Source organism: Piliocolobus tephrosceles, chromosome 5, assembly GCF_002776525.5.
Source record: "Piliocolobus tephrosceles isolate RC106 chromosome 5, ASM277652v3, whole genome shotgun sequence".
Classification (NCBI taxonomy): Eukaryota; Metazoa; Chordata; class Mammalia; order Primates; family Cercopithecidae; genus Piliocolobus; species Piliocolobus tephrosceles.
Genome location: NC_045438.1, coordinates 111,528,822 through 111,544,222, shown reverse-complemented (window position 1 = coordinate 111,544,222; position 15,401 = coordinate 111,528,822). Strand labels below are relative to the sequence as shown.

Sequence of the window (15,401 nt, the reverse complement as noted above, 5' to 3'; positions counted from 1 at the left end):
TGTTAGATTATTTATGCCGGGCGTGGTGGCTCATGCCTGTAATCCCAGCACTTTGAGAGGCCAAGGCAGGCAGATCACGAGGAGGTCAGGAGATCGAGACCATCTTGGCTAACGTGGTAAACCCCGTCTTTACTAAAAACACAAAAAATTAGCCAGATGTGGTGGCGGGCGCCTGTAGTCCCGGCTACTCGGGAGCCTGAGGCAGGAGAATTGTGTGAACCTGGGAGGCGGAGCTTGCAGTGAGCCTAGATTGTGCCACTGCACTCCAGCCTGGGCAACAAAGTGAGACCCCGTCTCCAAAAAAGCGTTAGATTATTTATACTCAGCTAATCCTTACAGGTAATTCTATTTTCTAATACTTCACTAGTTTCCTACACTGTAGCATGGGGAGCTGTTCCTTTGTTAACTTATTTGGGATTCTGTCAAGATGGAGAGTTAATATAGGCTGTTGGCTCCTTCTCCCAAAACTAACCCTGGAGAAACTACAGAAGTAACAGTAAAGCAGGGATCTGAGGAAATACCTAAAATAACTATGAAAAATTCTAGGGGTGACTAAGGCTGTTGCAAATTGGTATGCCTGCATATGTGGTTTCCTGTAGGGCTTGGGTGTCCTGAGGCATCAGGAGAAGCAAAATTGTTTTAAGTGCTTTTTTTTTTTCTTTGAAGTTTGAGGTTTGATGTGACTTTCTCCAATTGCTTTGAGACAATGATTGCCTGCCCCTTGCCACAGAAATTGGTGTCAGTTGGGTTATTTCAGGGCCCCACTAAAGGCTGATGGGGCGAGGAGCTGATGAAAACAGGTACAAGCCAACCAGCTGCCCCAGGGCACTCACTCCTACTGGAGCATGCAGATTATACCCCACAGAGATTGCCTTCCTCCAGTGCTGCTGCTTTCTGGGACTTTAAAGGCTAATCCCTTTAAAAGAGTTACCCTTTAAAAGATTTACATTTTAAAGGAGTTTCCTAGTGGTAGGCAGCAAATTGGAATGATCAAGAGGGATTTTTGTTGCCAGTGGCTCATCCCCTCCATCCTTCTCAAATTCACCAAGAGGGACAGTACTAAGACTTGTGTTTTGGCCTTTTTTTTTTTTTTTCATGTATGTTTCTAGACCTAGTAGCTCATAGCTTTTATTGAATATGATCCCAGAAGCCAAAATAAGTATATGGAGAGTACAGCCACTATTGAAAATATGAGGAGATAACAAAACGAATAGTATAGACCTCATGAAGCAGAATTATTGAACCGAGGGATCAGTAATTAAAAATAAATATAATAAATGCATTCAGCGATAAAGGACAATAGTAGCAGTATTAACAAACAAGAAGTCATAAAAAGAACAGAGTAGGAATATTAGATATGACAAATATAGGATCTGAAGTAAAGAGCTTAATCAGATAAATAGGACGGATATAGATAAAAGTGGATTGTTGAACTTGAATATCATGTTGAGGACCTCTGAAGGCAGAACGAAAAGCAGAGATAGAAAATATATATTTTTTATTTTTGAAGAGACGTCTCACTATGTTGCCCAGGTTGGTCTCAAACACCTGGGCTCAAATGATCCTTTCACCTTGGCCTCCCAGAGTGTTGGGATTACAGGTATGAGTCATTGCACTTGGCCCAGAAGAGAGAGAAAATATTGAAGAAAGCTAAGAAACATGGAGGGAGAGAGATAATAGGGCTAGCATTCAAATAATGGAATTCCCAGATGGGAAAAAAGAATTTGAAGGAGAGAAAAATATTCAAATAAATAATGATGGTAAATTTTTAGAATTAAGAAAGAACAAAGACTCCAAATTCAAAGGGCTAAAAGAGTATCATGAAAGAAAGACAAGAAAAACCCATATCTTGGTAAACTGTAGTGTAGTGAAATTTAGTGATATCAAAACCAAAGAAATCTAAAATATTTTAGAATGATAGCATAGATTATCCATATGGAACATGAGTCAGACTGGATTATCTTTTCAACCCCTAGGTTCTCAGTTACTCTGCGTATTTGAGGTGAGGGAAATCATCTATATAATATATAATTCAAAACTTGCAAACTTTATGAATTCATATAGCATTTGATAAAGTATTTCTCAACATAATAAGGGATATGTTTTCCATATAACCTTCCTGATTGAAAAAGATACAGGGTGGCAGGTCATGATACATAACTTTGTAATTTTGTATAACTGTTTGGGAGAAGTTACTAGCATTTTTAATTAAAGAGATACATCTCTTTTTACTTTTGGGAATGTGTATGTGCTGTTTTCTTTGATCTCATGTTGAAGTACGTATTTTTTAGAAATACGCTTTTGCAGCCATAGATATAATGAAATAGATGATTTTCTAACAATAACATATGACAGAAATGATTTTTAATTACATCGATGCAGGATTTTTCTCCTTTAGCTCAGCTAGGTTCGGGTCCTTGTCTCACCACCAGGAACAATTAGGCTCACGGACACTAGAGATTGAGTGGAGTAGAATTTATTAAGCAAAAGCAAACCTCTCAGCAAAGAGAGGGGTCCTGAAAACAGGTTGCTGGATGCCCCCTCACAGTTGAATACCAGGGCTTTTATTTAAAAGCTGATGATGTTACCGGGGGCTCCTTGCTCCCAGAGCTCCCAAGATGGTGTTGGGCCGCTTCCAAAATGACAGAGGGTCACTTCCAAGATGGTGGCAAGCCTTGTGTTCTCTGATTTGGGGTTCTTGGCCTCACTGATTCCAAGGAATGGAATCTTGGGCTATGCAGTGAGTGTTATAGCTCTTAGAAGCCGTGGGTCACGGAACAGATCCGTGGAACCCAGTGACTAGTGTTCAGCTCAATTAGGGTGAACCCAGGCACTTAGCCATGCAGGAACAATGGCAAGCCTTTAGCCCTGTCAGGAGCAGCAATGGGCGCCTCGCTGGATCAGGAACACAGCAGACACCCTGCCGGACCCAGAGGGATGGAAGTCAGCGGTGGGTCTGCCATGGCGGCAAACAACAGTGGTGGAGGGCAAGCGAAAGCTCAACTCAAGCCGTAACAAACCTGGAGCAGAAGAGTGCAGCTGCAAGATTTAATAGGGTGAAATAGAGTGAAAACAGAGCTCCCATACAAAGGGAGGGGACCCAAAGAGGGTAGCCATTGCCCACTCGAATGCCTGGGTTTATATCCTGATCCTTGTCCCTCCCGCTGTGCTTTCAGGCAATAGATGATTGACTATTTCTTTACCTCCTGTTTTTGCCTAATTAGTGTTTTAGTGAGCTCTCTGATTTGTCAGGTGTGAGCTAAGTTGCGAGCCCTGTATTTAAAGGTAGATGCGGTCACCTTCCCAGCTAGGCTTAGGGATTCTTAGTTGGCCTAGGAAATCCAGCTAGTCGTGTCTCTCAATGAGGTTGGGTTCTTTATTTGTATAAGATGCCATTTCCTGGCAGCTCCACCCAGTCCTTCCAGTGTGTGTGTGGGCCCTTAGTTTGAGCTGTTCCATATCGATTTATTTCCCTTACTGGGCATGTGTTTAAGGAGTGGAATTTTCTACTGCGGGCATGTTTAGGTAAGTCCCCTGTGCAAGTTCCCTTATCTGTACAAAATATCTGGTGTAAAAACACTTGTGGGGCAGGTTGGAGGTTCTCTGGGGACCCTTCCCTTACTGTCTGCCTAAAGCAAAATGGCTAACTCCTTTCAACATTTCCTCATGCTCCTAGATTTTAATTCATTTAAATATCATGTTACTATTGCTTGTGTTCCAGACAAAAGTCATAGTCACCTTTGGTTCAGAAATCTTCTGTCCAAAAGAAATGTGAACCACATATTTACTTTAAAATTTTCTGATCTCACACCTGTAGTCCCAGCACTTTGGTAGGCCAAGGTGGGCAGATCCCCTGAGGTCAGGAGTTTGAGACCAGCCTGGCCAACATGGTGAAACCCCATCTCTACTAAAAATACAAAAATTAGCTGGGTATGGTGGTGGGTACTTATAATCCCAGCTACTCAGGAGGCTGAGGCAGGAGAATTGCTTGAATCTGGGAGGCAGAAGTTACAGTGATCCCAGATTGTGCCACTGCACTCCAGCCTGGGTGACAGAGGGAGAACTCCATCTCAAAAAAGAAAGAAAAAAAGTTACAAAAGGATGAAGTTAATTTTATTTTATTTGATTTAACCCAATATATTGCAAATATTGTCATTTTGATATATAATTAGTATACAAAATTATCGAGATATTTTATATTCTTTTCTCTATGCTAAGTGTTTGAAATTTTGAGTATATTTTATGGCATATCTCAATTTGGACTAGCCACATTTCAAGAACTCAGTAGCCACATGTGGCTAATAGCTATTGTATTGTCAGCACATCCTTAAAGCAAATGATTGTTCAATACTCTGAGAATTGTTGAGCAACTTAAGAACTGCCTTTAAGACTTCCATTTTATTAAGAATTTGTAGAACTAGATAGTTCTGTATCAAGCGATACATTATTTGTTTGCTCTAGTTTTAAGGATAGAAATTACGTCAAAGCACATAAATCTACAAAAAGTTCTGAGATTGATGGATTGATCAACTGATTTCGACAGCTTTATTTTCTTTCTTTTTTTTGAGACGGAGTCTGGCTCTGTCACCCAGGCTGGAGTGAAGTGGCGTCATCTCTGCTCACTGCAGGCTCCTAGGTTCACACCATTCTCCTGCCTCAGCTTCCCGAGCAGCTGGGACTACAGGTGGCCGCCACCACACCTGGCTAATTTTTTTGTATTTTTAGTAGAGACGGAGTTTCACCGTGTTAGCCAGGATGGTCTTGATCTCCTGACCTCGTGATCCGCCTGCCTCGGCCTCCCAAAGTGCTGGGATTACAGATGTGAGCCACCGTGCCTCACCTTACAGCTATATTTTCTTAAGTCTATCTAGTTCTACCTGGATGCCTAACAGGCAGTTCAGAATTAACATGGACAAAACTGAATCTCTTTTAGTTTTTCTTCCAGATTTGTTCTTGCTTCTATTAGTGAGTAGCATCTTCATTCTTACCTTGCATAGGGGCCAAAAAATCATCTGTCTTTGACCTGCAGCTAGAATGTTGGTGAAAAGTCACAAGCTGCTGTTGCAAATGTCCTGTTTCCTTAAGTCCTTTGTTGCCCATATGTTTACTATATGTCTTTAATCAAAAATTTACTGTACTTTTAGGTAATGTTAATGTAATTTAAAAAATCAGTGGCAACTTATGGCAAATAAATGTGTTTTTTGGTAGATGACTTTAAAATTATGTGAACTCTTTGATAGTTCACATGAGAGCACTATTGAAGCATCTTGGTAGGACAGATTTTAGTTCATGCTGGCGTTAATTTGCATTTGATTAAAATAAACTGAGGGGGAAATAAATCAGGCACAAATAGCAGAACAGGAAAATCAAGCTTTACATTTGGTGCTCTGTGCTTTGTCCAGAGGATCTTGTGACCATTCATTCAAAACATTGTACTAAAGAAAACAAAATTTAACTAAGACATGCAAGATGAAAATCTCTCCCTCCTCTTAGTTTTATAACTGGTGATGGTTCTGTAGTCACAACAAAGTGCATTTTTATTTAAAGACTGTGGCTGCTTCAAAATAATACTATTTGGGACTTCCTGTGTGTATTGAGACCTCTTGGAACTAACATTGCCTATGGGTTTTTGTTCCCTTTCCCTTTTCCTAAGATATGTAATAAAACATGAAGATGTCAAGTATAAAGGATGGCAATTGCTCAGACTTGTCCTTTGCTTGTCTGGTTATCCATCAAACACTATCAGTGTGATTGTGCCAGAAAATATGAAATAATGTCATTGGAAAGCAATCAGTCAACTGTATGTCAAGGTCATTTAAAAGTCTCAGCCAGCTGTTCTGATATCAAAGAACATTTTACAAATACGATACATTAAAATGATTACTCTTAGGAAGTGTATCCCCAAACATGCTTACTTTACCCTCACTCTTGATTTTATGCCTTGGTACTTTGAGTAGGATAGGGCAGGTATAGATAATAATATGTCACAGTGGTCTAGAATCTACACCCTTCCTTGTATGATATCATCTAGGGTCCATTCCATCACGAAAGTGGCAGCTCATCATTTTGGGCAGTCAGAAAAATAGGCAGTTGTTATAATAGCTACATTGTTTTTTAAAAACTTATGCAAGCAGGTAAGGGATTTTTCACTTTTAGACCAGCATCTTTTCTAATTATTGTCTCTAATCTAAAAGAAGATAGAAAAATGTCATAACCTAAGGAAACAAGGAATAAGAAAAATGTCTACTTTTCATAAGAATGGAATTTTGCATGTAATTTTGATTTACTAGGTGACCGAAATTAGCAGGGAGCTGATTTATATTTTTACTGGTATTAATACATTAAATTGAGGGGCTTCTGTGTTGTTAAAGGAATTCTGTGTTATTTGAAACTTCTGTGAATTTAGAAATGAGAAGACATCAGTGATGTAGCTTGCTACTTGTGATGATTCCTAATTTTGTAAGGGGAAAAAAGGGAGATGGAAAAGGATTTGGAACAATGCCGATGTGTTTGTTACAACATTTCAAAATATATCTATTTCATTTTCCTTCCAACATCCTCAATAATATTAAATGAGTTTTGTCTCTAAATTTGTGATGAATTAAACATTTATGAAATGCATCCTATGTAATGTTGGATCAGAAGGCTGAGGTGAAAATTCCAATTGGCATAAATGTGCTTATCACAGTAAAGACATTATACTTTTCTATTTTCATTTCATAATCAATGGTTTCTGTTGATTTTTGTGTTTTAGCAATGGAAATTATTTACTTTTCATATCCTGTTTTGTTTTAAATATAATTAGGAAAGTTTTATAATTAATCACAGGTCTCTAGTTTTAATAGGCAAAACATGTTTATGTGTAATTAAAGTTAGTCACATAGTTTAAGAAGCTCCTGGCCGGGCGCGGTGGCTCAAGCCTGTAATCCCAGCACTTTGGGAGGCCGAGACGGGCGGATCATGAGGTCAGGAGATCGAGACCATCCTGGCTAACACGGTGAAACCCTGTCTCTACTAAAAATACAAAAAACTAGCCGGGCGAGGTGGCGGGCGCCTGTAGTCCCAGCTACTCAGGAGGCTGAGGCAGGAGAATGGCATAAACCCGGGAGGCGGAGCTTGCAGTGAGCTGAGATCCGGCCACTGCACTCCAGCCCGGGTGACAGAACAAGACTCCGCCTCAAAAAAAAGAAGCTCCTTTTAGAAGGGCTTAAAAATAGAAAATCCTTTAGTAGAGGAACAAAATTATGTAATAGTCTCATTTATTTTTAAAGAAAAGCTGTAGGATTAGTTTATGAATAAAGAAAATAGCTTAAATTTAAATTAAACTGAATGAGTCCAAAAATAGTGCAATATCTGATTAGATAAATAAACTGTGAATGAGATGTAGAGGCACACCGGGCTGTTCTATATTTAGCTAAAAACATTTTCAACATCTACAAAGGCAAGATGTCTGTCAAGGAAGACATCATTGTGCTCTAAGAGAGCAGAGAAAATTAAGTCACAGAGGCGAGGAAAAGTAGCTGAAGTACTAAGCAAATGAATACTTTCTGCAGCATCTGTTAACATAAACATTAGAGGTATGTTGTTAGCCATCTGGGGCCACCATTCTTGAATTATACATTTGGATCAGTGGTTTGAGGTTCAGCTGTGGGGGAAATAGAAATCTCTATGTATTCTTGTTGATTACTTGCCCTTAAGGTCTTCAAGTGCATTTCCAAGGACTATGTTTTGTTACACAACAGATTGCTGTCACTGAGGCATTAGTAGTAATCTTGTCCACCTCCTACACGCCACTCCCCATTGCCTTGTTGCTTCGTTTTGTTTTTGTTTTTGAGACAGGGTCTTGCTTTGTCGCCTAGGCTGGAGTGTAGTGGTACAGTCATAGCTAACTGCAGCCTCGATCTCCTGAGCTCAAGCAATCCTTCCACCTCACCCTCTCGCCTAGCGGGGATTACAGGCATGTGGCGCCACACCCGGCTGATTTTTTTTTATTTTTAGTGGAGATGAAGTCTTGCTATACTGCCCAGGCTGGTCTCAAACTCCTAAGCTGAAGCAGTCCTCCTGCCTGGGCCTCCCTAAGTGCTGGGATTACAGACTTGAGCCACTGCGCCCAGCCCACTCGCATTTGTTTTACAGCCATTCCCAAATGTTAACGAAAGTCCAAATTGGGGGAAAAAGAGTTCCTGCAGAAAATGATAGTGTATATTTTCATATACATGTCTTTTCTGTGTCTCTTCACTTTGGTAATTAATATAATTGTGGAACCTTTGACATTGATTTTAGATTACTTAATAAAGAATATATTTAAGTATATTGCAGAATAGATTATCTTTAATGTTTGCAAAAAGTGGTATACTGTTTAGTAATATTTAGGGAAAACGGTAAGATTGCCAGTGTACTGGGCAGGCTATATGTCTGGAAACAGGCTCAGCAGGAAGTTAAAGGAATCATGGCCTATACTGTTTACAGAAGATAAACAACATGCACTATGAAACCCACTATTCAGTCTGGGCCATCTTTTAAACATTTACTGGAAGCCTGTAGATACAGTTGGCAACTCCAGTGTACATAGTAGAATTTATGTGCATATTTAGGAATTTCTGTGAGAAACTTCCACATAATAAGATTTTGCACAAGATTAATGCTTACAATAAACAGTAAAGGAACAGTTTTGGTTCTGGAAAACCTAGATAAGCGTTTATTTTCTTACATTAAATAAGAAATTGACAAACGTATGTTTAGGTCAATATGGTATAGATGTTTAGTAGACAAAAATGATGAATGAAAATACAGTAATAATAAGGAACTTTAGAACTTCAGTTATTGCCTCACAAATTTATTAAATGAATGAAAAAAATCTAGGAATTTAAATGGTTTTTAGAGTCTTTGCATAAAAAGATTTTTGGCTGAAAAAAATGTCATCTCTCTCTAAACGGTGGTGGTCATATGAAATGACACGGTGAAAAGATCCAGAATTGTCTCAGCCAACTCCCAGCCTCAATTGTACCACCAAAGACTTATCTCAGCTGGGCTGTAAGGAGTAAAAATATAGTAATATGTTTTCTAAAGTAATAACATGGCCAAATGTATGGGGCTAAATATACTAAGGAATAGATAAAACCGTAGGATAACAATGGCACTGTGTTACTCAATGGTAAAATAATTAAACATATTTATAGTAAAAGCAAGAACATGTTCTAGAGTCAAACGTATACATTTTTAAGATAACTATATGAGATTAAAGGAAATTGATGGTTAGGGCATAAAGGTCACCTGTTGTTCACCCTCCTTGAGTGTTCCAGGTACCTTTGGCTGAAGTGTTTGAGAGGTCTCGAGGAGCCTCAGAGACAATATCCCTGTTAATGATATTGTGAGGATTGGAGTTTATGTAGAATTCCTACACATAGTAAAACATGAGGAATGCCAACTGCATGCTGCATTCTTATTCCATAAGAGCAATTCCTAAAGAGGCTAAACAAAAGGTTGACAGTTCAAGCTGTCCAGTACCAATGCAAAAAATAAAATACATTGAATTCTGTTTGCCAGATCTTTCTTTTGCTTATGAGAAATGTAATTGTGAAACTGCTTGCTATAATAGCTTAAGAATTTTGAACCCAAATTATCAGGGTACTCTGGAAGTAAAATGATTTTATGGGTGTTTTACTCTAAGGGAGAAAAGTCAGTGATCCATGTACATTTATCACTGCATATCTCTTAATACCTTTTTTTCCCCTTGCTCAAGCGATTGTTTTACATTTCTAAATGATGTAGAGCATCAGTAAGGTGCTTAGGTTAGCCTTTGAATAACAAGCTTCTTTTCACACCATAGGTTTCATGATCAAAAATCAGCACTGGGATGTCTGCTTGCACTATTCCCAGGTTTGCTTCCTCGGTTCTTCATATCATCCAGACCCCTGAACTGGAAATATCTTGTTAACTCTGCACTGTTTAATATTCTTTGGAAATTAAACTACTTGGGCATGTTTAGAGCTCAAATGGAATCTATGCGTTTTGCTTGACAAGGTCGTTGGTTGCTTTTTAGAGCTTACATATTGAAAATCGTGTTTGCAGCCAGCTGATAGAGAAATTTCCATGTATCAAAGCATTGTAGTGATGAAACCACCTCTGTTGTGAAGATCAACTGAAATAATGTGTGTGAGAGCCCTGTGGAAACCAAAAAGTGCTGTGGGCATTTGAACACTAGACTGTTATGATTAGTGATGAATAGCATCTCAGCCTGCCAAGGGAGGACATGAAACTGGAGAACAAATTTGGTTCCAGGAGCAAGGGGAAATGTAATGTGGAATCTCACAGTTTGGGGTTTGTAATTGGGATCTGTTGCTATTATAAGAAAATGTAGTTCAAAAGACACAGGATTTTCTGTTGTTAAAATCAATGAAGTTAAAAGAGCAGCTGCTTGTAAAAGTTAATTTTATTTGACATCTGCCTTGGTCCCAGTAATAAAAGTGATAGTTCTGTTGAACAACCTGTTCTCTCTAAAGCTGTATCTTTTTGTTGCTGTGAGGTCTATTTAAATAAATTGTTGCCTTTTGATTTAAAAAAAAAAAATTTCCTGATCTATAAATTGTTTATCTCTTAGAATACATATAAGCATAACCTATGCATCTTTAATTTACCAGAAAAGTGCTGGTAAAAACAGATTTCTAGATTTTGACTTGGCACTCGTGGGAGTTACAAAATGCAGTAGGAGCCATCTCAAATCTTATGTGAAATGAGGAGAATGCAAAGACATTTTGAAAAATATTCCCTATTTGTTTTCCATTAAAATATTTGGTTCTTTGCCTTTTTACATAATAAATAATATTTATCTCTTTGTCATTTGTAAATAATAAATGCCACTGCCCTAATACCACTGTAAGAGAGTACTATTCTGGTTCTTCGAATAGGCAATATTATATGAAAAGAAGGGACCTAAATTGTACTGATTACCTATCTTGGATTTCTTGATATTGTCATTCCTCTTGAGTTTTTGCAAGGAAGCTGAAGTGAGTGGTAGAGGGTAAAAACACCAGAGAACAAAATTGAGCAATATTTTCCAAGTGAGCATTGTTTTCCTGTCATTTTTATGTGTTTTAATTTCGCCAGTATTGGGTGAACAGTTCAGAGAAGGGATTTATTATTTTAAAATGAAGCCACCCTCTTGTTCTTCATTTTCAAAAGATTGGGCCACCTTTGCTTTTAAAATGTTAACTCTTTAAGAACCATTTGCCGTATTTGCTTACGTATTTACCTCCTTGTGTATTCTTCTTCCCTTCCTTCGTGCTCATCATTTGAAAAAGAAAATCATGAAAAATACGTTCTTCCTACAGGCCTTTATCAATCCCTTTAAACAATTCTACTTCAAAATAGCAATTGGCTAACAGCAGAATCTCCTTTAGGGGATTTTAAGAGCAACAGCCAGCTTCATAGCTGGAGGCAGAGGAACATTTTTTTCACAGAGTGAAATTCATTTATTCTAGGTGTATAGCAAGAGTTAAAGGAGCTACTGGTTATGTTTTATAACTAATCTATAATTGCTTAAAATCAGTGTTACACAACTTCAAGTCTATCGGCAAAATTTCTTGATCCAATTAAGAATGGCACATGCCTGACAGATATCTCTAATTTTCCATTCCTTAGCCAGAGCAGACATTTCAATCTGTACTGTTTCCTGGACGTGGCTTGTAACTGATGGCATTTAGGACATGCTCCTTGGCATTTGAGGGAACAACAGAAACAAGGTGGTCATTCTCACCTTCTCCTGGCTCCTCTTCTGAAGCAGGCCATAAACCCTAGCCGACCTCCTCCTGAGGTAGGTTATAAAGCCTTCATCAGAGATGTGCCCTTCCTAAACCTGTCTTGTCTCTGAAGACACAGGGACAAAGAGAAGATTCTGAATAAACAGGACTTGCTAAGTTTCCCCCAGTTTATTACCGTTAGACTATACCCTTTTGTTCTTCAATCATACTTTTGCACAACTGTCCATAAAAAACACACGTTTCCCTGTTTCTGTGGGTCTTCATTTCTGAATGCTCCCATATCACGTAAAACTTAAATTTGTGTGCTTTACTCTTGTTAATCTGTCTTTTGTTATAGGACTCTCAGTCATGAACCTAGTGATGGGAAAGAAAGATAATACTTTTTCTTCTCTACAGAATGAACCCTCAACATAGTGCCCTAATGAGCTCAATGACAATTGGACATCCCTGTTTTATGCATATGATATGGGAAGGTTTAGCCAGCTCATGGCTTTATCTGCTCCTTATTTGCTGATAACACTTAAATCTAAATCTAAATCTCTCCTGGTCTCTACATCCATATATATTTAGTTACTTCTTAGTTGAAAGCACCTCAAATTCAGTGTGCCTAAAATGAAACTTAAATTTTCCTTCATTTCCCACCTTCCTCTTCTCCACCCACTGTCTTGCAGTTGATAGAATTATCTACCTACCTGCATGTCCTCTCCATCTTCCCCTTCTCTGATAGTAGTTCTGTGGAGCATACCTTTACATATTTCATATGTACGTGTCTTTCTTTCTGTCGCTACTGCCTCTGCCGTAATTTGGTTCTTCATCTTGGATCCCTAGATCACTGGATGTGCCACCCTTTTGATCTCTTTGCTTCTACTTTAGCTTGCCCTCCTCCAAGCCATTCCTTACCCTGCTAGGAAATAAGTCAGTCTTCCCTCTCTTCCTCTCTTGAACTATTGCAAACACAAATGTGTGCAAAATAGTAGAACATTCATGTATTTACCTCCAGGAATTAACCAGTGTTAACATATTGTCAACCTAAAATAATCAAAAGGGTCACAGTCTAGTTTAAAGAGGGTTTATTCAAGCAAAAAGTTTGGACTAGCCACATGGGAAACACAGACTCCAAAGAATGGAAGGCAATGTTCCAAAGTGTAAAAGCTTAGGATCGCTTATATAATAAGACAAAATGTAGGGAAGTTTAACACAATTTCAACGTCTTTCTATGTTAGGCTTAATGCATACCTACAATGATTTGATTAGTTAAGGAGGTCTTTTTCTTTCTGGAAAGATATTTAACATTCCACACTGAAGATGTAATTGTCATGGAGTCTTGGGTGCCATCTGGTCTGAGTTAGGTAAGGACAACAAAGAAGGCCAGTTAATGTGTAACAAAGGTCAGTGATTGGAAGCAGGGAGGTTTGGTCTCTCCTAGTTATTTACAGAACCAATACGATGAAAAGAAAGATAAGCTAAAATCTGAGAAACAGAATTGCAAACATGTTAAGTGATTCAGTCTGCAGAACTTTACTTCTTCCTTGGCATAAATTTAGAGGGTTGTATTTGCTTCAGAACTTTCTTGGATTTAATCCAAGGAAAGGATGAGAATATCTCTGATAAAACTGAAGCTTTCACTGTCTGTAGTCTCCTTTCCTCTTGCCTTTCCTAGGTGCAACCAAAATTGCTTCCTACCCCACTTGTTAAAAAGTGTTATTGAATAGAGAATGTAATTCTAACAAGTACTTTTTCCATCCTGATGAAGTTTATTTTTAGCTATATTAAAGAGATCTAGTTTAAGAGGGAAGTCTAAAAAGAAAAAATATTTTCTGTTTGCTTTACTCTTCAAAAGATATAACAATCAAGCATGCTTTTTATCCAGATTTTTCTATCCTTGAGTGGATTTACCTTATAATTACTATTGGATTTCAGTTTTTTTTTTTTGAGACAGAGTTTTGCTCTTGTCACCCAGGCTGGAGTGCAGTGGCGCGATCTCTGCTCTTGTCTGTTCACTGCAACCTCTGCCTCCTGGGTTCAAGCGATTATCCTGCCTCAGCCTCCTGAGTAGCTGGGATTATAGGCGCCCGCCACCATGCCCAGCTGATTTTTGTATTTTTATAGAAACGGTTGCCCAGGTTGGTCTCGAACTCCTGACCTCAGGTGATCCACTTGCCTCGGCCTCCCAAAGTGCTGGGATTACAGGCATGAGCCACTGTGCCTAGCTGGATTTCAGTGTTCTTAAAACTTTATGTCCTTTTTAGGTGAGGTGTTTTGAGACAAACATTTTGGACTGTCTTTCAAAATAACTAACCTACCAGGGCTGCAACTTATTTATTTAGGAATAGTATCTTGAAAGGTGTTTAAACACACACTTTTATTTTAGCATTGTGATTTAAATAACAAAGACTATTTCTTTACATTGGTCTGAGTCTTATTTGAATAGAGTCATATTTACACTGTCTGTTCCTTAGTTACTTTATATAAATTTTTGAAGCAGTCTCAGTCCTTGCTGGTTAGGTTTTTTTGTTCTTTTAAGTGGGTGTTCACTGTAAACTACTTTGAACTTTGTGTGTTTGAAATTTTTAATAATGTTGGGAAAATATACATTCAGCCAGTATTTCTGCTTTATTTCTAACAATCAGTTGGTGACCCAACCCCCTCCACCAAAAACCAGAGAGACATAGATTAGAAGGAAGGAACTATGTCATGGTCACTCTTTTGGTAGTGACTGTTACAGTATATTTTAAGAAATAAAAATAAAATTTTAGGTCCCTCAGCCAAGGGAACCCTAGAGAAACCTTAGAAGTTGAGTTCCCAGCCATGATGGAATGGGAGGTTGGACATGCCTCATTATGCCCCATCCCTTGCTAACTGCCATTAGGCTAAACAGAAATGAGCCCTTTGGAAAGACCCATTCCATACCTGATATCAGCCAACCACCTGATGCTCACCCTCCCTTTCGCAGTTTCCGCACAACAATTAACCAACATTCCCCCCTGACAAGAGACTACTAACCACAGAGTGGTTCAGGCCAGTCTATGGAGGATGCCCAGTGAGGGTTTTCATGTTCTCTGCTTCACCTTTTGATATCTGATGCCAGAAAGCTCCACCTTTGGATCCTGCTAATGCCACCATTTTTTTTACATGTGACTCATAAAGGGACGCGAACCTTAATTGCGTGTTTGCATGCTTCTCCTTTCATAAATATTCATGACTCCTCCTATAGCTTATTAAATAAGTGTATTTGGCTACCCTGTTCAGCATAAATTCCTATTTCCTTTGCTCCTCTCTCAAAGTGTCTGTTTCTGGCTTCTGGGTAGAGGCTATCTAGCCTATCAGAATGGCCATCCAGCAGGCTGCAACCCTTTATGAGAAATAACGCTTCTCTTTCCAGATTTATGAACCTCATCATTTTTCAGATGACAATCCAAAATTTGAGTTTTGGACTGCTAGTTTGGGGCTACTTGTTTCTTTTGAACCAGGAGGTCACAGTTTCAGCTACGTTGCAGGGTAGTGCACTTGCCCTTCTTTTAACAGAAGGACTTGGATATTCCATTTAGCTGGAAATGAAAAGAGAAACGTGTATGACTCCTCTACTTGATAGGACATATTTACTAATGAAAACAATTAGAAATATAAGACCAAAAGGATCAG

General features: G+C 38.7%; 1 protein-coding gene across 2 annotated transcripts in view; it reads left to right on the top strand.

Annotated features, from left to right (window-relative positions):
* PRIM2 (DNA primase subunit 2) overlaps positions 1 to 15,401 on the top strand; it is a 316,165-nt gene that overhangs the window by 152,965 nt on the left and 147,799 nt on the right. The window lies entirely within an intron of this gene.